Raw genomic sequence first — 5,438 nt, forward strand, 5'->3', positions numbered from 1 at the left:
TGTTTTAGGAGTCCCTGGTGATCTGCCCTCTGCCCCTTCAGCAGAAACCCATTCTGAGAGCCCATTTCCTCGTCTCAGGGCCCTCAGGTAGGCACTCCACATGGAAAACCCCCGTGCATTTCCTCCTTCTAGTAAGCAAGATGCTTTGCATCGAAATCAGCCACTGTCATAGGGGTTTTGATGCATTAACTTTTTGGGCTGTCAACATTCTCAAGTGTGGATTGCAGGTGTCTTCTGGATAGGAGCTTCCAGGCTGGGACTCAGAGAATATCCAGCAGAGCCTCATAATCTTCTTGAGAGAGAGGCAGCTCAGGTGTTGCATCCATTTGCTGCCCTGCACCTTCCAGATATACAGAGCCTGGGGAGTGCTTCTCCACTCGAACTTCCATCAGCAGTTGATCCAGGAAGAATTCCAGGACGCCCGTGTTGCATCCCTGAGTGAGAGCCTGTTCTTGGCCTTGTCCTTCAGGCTGTGCCCATTGTGGTAGCTGAGGCTCTCTGGAGAAATTGGTTGGGTCACTATAACTCGAGGATTCCTTGGAAACACAGTCCGTGGCAGCCAGTTGCAAGATGGTTTCCTGGACAAACTCGTGCTCCTTGCCACCAGAATTTCCATCAAGATGCACAGGGAATGGCCTGCCACCCTCCACTTGGTCTTCTTCCAGCAGTTCATCAAGGAGGAGTTCCAGAGGTCCTGCCTCGTATGCTTGAGTCGCTGTCTGTGATTGGCCTCGTCCTTCGGGCAGTGCCATTTGGGGTTGCTGGGACTCTTTGTGGAAGTAGGGCTGGTCGCTGGAGCTCGAGTTCTCCATGCCCACACCTCCTGAGATAGCCATCGATAACAGGTTGTCCTGTGCTGCTTCATCCCTGCCACTGAGACCTCCAGTTGCCACATCCTGCACTTGTGAAGCAGGCACATCTTGATCTGGAGCGCGGGCTTGCCGCGCTCTTCTGTTCTGAAATCATATGTGGATCGTGTACTCAGACAAACCTGTCCTCTGGCCCAGCTGCTCCCTGGTAGCAAAGCCTGGCAACGGATTCCTCTCAAAGGCTTGCACTAGGATACTGCGCTGTTGCAAGGTGAGTCGAGTGCGAGGCCTCTGCTGTCCGAGGGCATGCTGCTACCTTGTGACCTGGAGCCAAACCCTTCCTCGAGCTGTTGGGAGGCTAGCGGAATGGAGCCTCTGCTGGACCGCTTTGGGCCGTGCCTCACCTCTCCAGTGCGACTCCTTCGGTTCTGAAACCACACTCGGATGCGGGACGAAGGGAGCTGTATTTGCCTGGCCAGTTCCTGCCTGTCCCAGAGCTCGGGTATTGGTTCTTGCCTAAAGCTGATAGCAGGGCCTTCTTTTGCCAGGCCTGCCAAACCGTCTTCCTGCGCCGGGATTCCCCCAGCATACAGCTGTTATCCACATTGCTTCCAGCTTCCATGCTCCTAAGGATTCGATGCCAGGAGACCTAAAGCTGGAGAATATAGTCAGGACCGCTCCAGATCAAGCGCAAGCTTCTGCAAATGCCACCCTTAGAGCTGGGACCCCTGCCCGTAAATACCTTTGCCTCAGCACCCGAAGCTCTGCCCACTCAAAAGGAGCCGTGGGCTACAGTCGTACTCCAGACCCTTGAATCAAGGTCATGCCACGACCCCTTACACCTGCCACGCCTCCCACCTGAGAACAGGAGACCCGGAACAAGACCTCAAGAAACCTATCAGACTCAGCAAAGTCTCTCCCAAAGTCTCGCAGTCCCTTGCATGCCATTCTGGACACAGAACAAGGAAGCACAAAAAATGTCCTAGGAATCAACCATCCAGCAGACAGATCATCCAAGGAGGGAGCACCATAGGTCCTTTCTGGCTTTGGGCAGAGTATCCAGGAAATCGTGGAGGTGGTAAGCAGGCTTCAGAAGAGGAAGGCTGAGTGAAGTGTGCCTTAGGTGGTATCACTAGCCAAGTGGAATCCGTGCTGATCTCATCCCATCTGGATCCACACAGGTTGGAAAGAGAAGACCCCCCAACTGAGGATCCCAACCACTTGTCCTGAGACCCAAGGACATCACTTCCAGGAGTCATGCAAATCATGGCACTTCTTTCATGCTTGTTGGGCTAGCTGGTAGTTGGGAGCAACAGAACTCTATTAAAGCAAGGGAAGAATATAGCACATGCAGAAAGAAAGTCTTTTACATAGGCAAATAGCCCAAAAACCACAATAGTTCATGTAGAGATTCGGGAACGCACATTCATGCATTTCCTGTAAGAACAGTTGAGCCAGATTTTCAGGAATTCTCACAATTAACATGGTCCATGCAAAAACAGGCACAAACACACACAGACACACACACACACACACACACATGCAAACACACACACATACCCATACAAATAACACAAATAGAAATACCACACACACAACAAAGCACACACACAGACACACACAAACATACACACATACACACAAATAACACAAATACAAATAACACACACAACACAAGCAGACACACACAGGCACTCACACACGAACATGCAAACACACACACATATAACACGAATACAAATAACACACACATACACACACACAAACAAACACACACACTAACACATACACACACACAAGCATACACAAAAACCCGGCCAGCAGTCCTGACCTGTGAATGTGGAACAAAAGACCGAAAACCTGTGTTGAAAGAATTGTATAAGCCCTATGCTCCTTGAGGAAATGTGGCTGCATGCACCCAAGGCCAACTGCCTACCTCTAGGCAATTGCAGTCTTCAGGTGGGTGCAGAGGGACCTCACATTAGGGAATGCAGGGCCGTGCTAGGCTTGGGAAACTCAAGGTTAAAAGACGGATACGGGAGATTGTGGGAAACACCGCACTGTGGGAGGAGGAAGGTATTCGGCTTGTCTGATTGAATCAGTGTCAATCCTGGAATGAATTGTTCACGATACTTTGGTTGCACTCCATTTCCAGGATGATGTTTATTTACAGTTTTGTGGCCTTACACACATTCTTCTTTAAGTTGACATTTTCCCCGCTTATTTGCTTTAGCAAACACTGCCATGTCTGCATTGAACACTGATCAGCTTTCCTTGTTATTTCCCTTTCAGACCTCTCATCCCGCCTCACTGCCTTCCAAAGTCTTACCACCCTTTCAATTGGAAAGCTCATGCCTAAACCAAACAGCCTTTCAACCACCCATACAAACACACAAGCAAACAAGCGAGCAAGCAAACAAACCAACAATGCAAATCTTTATTGAATACAATGGTAAGTAGAACAGAGCAAGACAAAACAAAACAAAAGTAAACTAAACAAATGTGCCAGGAGTACATATAGAATGGGTGGATTGTTAGTCATCTCACAGCTAAGCATAAGGCATTGGTAAGAAGAGCTACAGTTCTTAGTCCCAAGGAAGAAGTGTTCATAACTCCTTCCTGGTTTAGTGTCCTGAGATGTGTAGCCTACCTGGTGACCCATGAGATTTCCTGGAATCTGATGGAGCCAGTCCAATGTTGTGTTCTGTCAGTTGGGCTTTTCATTAGGCCTCCTTGTTGTTTTAGGAGTCCCTGGTGATCTGCCCTCTGCCCCTTCAGCAGAAACCCATTCTGAGAGTCCATTTCCTCGTCTCAGGGCCCTCAGGTAGGCACTCCACATGGAAAACCCCCGTGCATTTCCTCCTTCTAGTAAGCAAGATGCTTTGCATCGAAATCAGCCACTGTCATAGGGGTTTTGATGCATTAACTTTTTGGGCTGTCAACATTCTCAAGTGTGGATTGCAGGTGTCTTCTGGATAGGAGCTTCCAGGCTGGGACTCAGAGAATATCCAGCAGAGCCTCATATTTTTCTTTAGAGAGAGGCAGCTCAGGTGTTGCATCCATTTGCTGCCCTGCACCTTCCAGATATACAGAGCCTGGGGGAGTGCTTCTCCACTCGAACTTCCATCAGCAGTTGATCCAGGAAGAATTCCAGGACGCCCGTGTTGCATCCCTGAGTGAGAGCCTGTTCTTGGCCTTGTCCTTCAGGCTTTGCCCATTGTGGTAGCTGAGGCTCTCTGGAGAAATTGGTTGGGTCACTATAACTCGAGGATTCCTTGGAAACACAGTCCGTGGCAGCCAGTTGCAAGATGGTTTCCTGGACAAACTCGTGCTCCTTGCCACCAGAATTTCCATCAAGATGCACAGGGAATGGCCTGCCACCCTCCACTTGGTCTTCTTCCAGCAGTTAATCAAGGAGGAGTTCCAGAGGTCCTGCCTCGTATGCTTGAGTCGCTGTCTGTGATTGGCCTCGTCCTTCGGGCAGTGCCATTTGGGGTTGCTGGGACTCTTTGTGGAAGTAGGGCTGGTCGCTGGAGCTCTAGTTCTCCATGCCCACACCTCCTGAGATAGCCATCGATAACAGGTTGTCCTGTGCTGCTTCATCCCTGCCACTGAGACCTCCAGTTGCCACATCCTGCACTTGTGAAGCAGGCACATCTTGATCTGGAGCGCGGGCTTGCCGCGCTCTTCTGTTCTGAAATCATATGTGGATCGTGTACTCAGACAAACCTGTCCTCTGGCCCAGCTGCTCCCTGGTAGCAAAGCCTGGCAACGGATTCCTCTCAAAGGCTTGCACTAGGATACTGCGCTGTTGCAAGGTGAGTCGAGTGCGAGGCCTCTGCTGTCCGAGGGCATGCTGCTACCTTGTGACCTGGAGCCAAACCCTTCCTCGAGCTGTTGGGAGGCTAGCGGAATGGAGCCTCTGCTGGACCGCTTTGGGCCGTGCCTCACCTCTCCAGTGCGACTCCTTCGGTTCTGAAACCACACTCGGATGCGGGACGAAGGGAGCTGTATTTGCCTGGCCAGTTCCTGCCTGTCCCAGAGCTCGGGTATTGGTTCTTGCCTAAAGCTGATAGCAGGGCCTTCTTTTGCCAGGCCTGCCAAACCGTCTTCCTGCGCCGGGATTCCCCCAGCATACAGCTGTTATCCACATTGCTTCCAGCTTCCATGCTCCTAAGGATTCGATGCCAGGAGACCTAAAGCTGGAGAATATAGTCAGGACCGCTCCAGATCAAGCGCAAGCTTCTGCAAATGCCACCCTTAGAGCTGGGACCCCTGCCCGTAAATACCTTTGCCTCAGCACCCGAAGATCTGCCCACTCAAAAGGAGCCGTGGGCTACAGTCGTACTCCAGACCCTTGAATCAAGGTCATGCCACGACCCCTTACACCTGCCACGCCTCCCACCTGAGAACAGGAGACCCGGAACAAGACCTCAAGAAACCTATCAGACTCAGCAAAGTCTCTCCCAAAGTCTCGCAGTCCCTTGCATGCCATTCTGGACACAGAACAAGGAAGCACAAAAAATGTCCTAGGAATCAACCATCCAGCAGACAGATCGTCCAAGGAGGGAGCACCATAGGTCCTTCCTGGCTTTGGGCAGAGTATTCAGGAAATCGTGGAGGTGGTAA

This window comes from Rattus norvegicus, chromosome 20 (genome assembly GCF_021556685.1).
Source record: "Rattus norvegicus strain SHRSP/BbbUtx chromosome 20, alternate assembly SHRSP_T2T, whole genome shotgun sequence".
Classification (NCBI taxonomy): domain Eukaryota; kingdom Metazoa; phylum Chordata; class Mammalia; order Rodentia; family Muridae; genus Rattus; species Rattus norvegicus.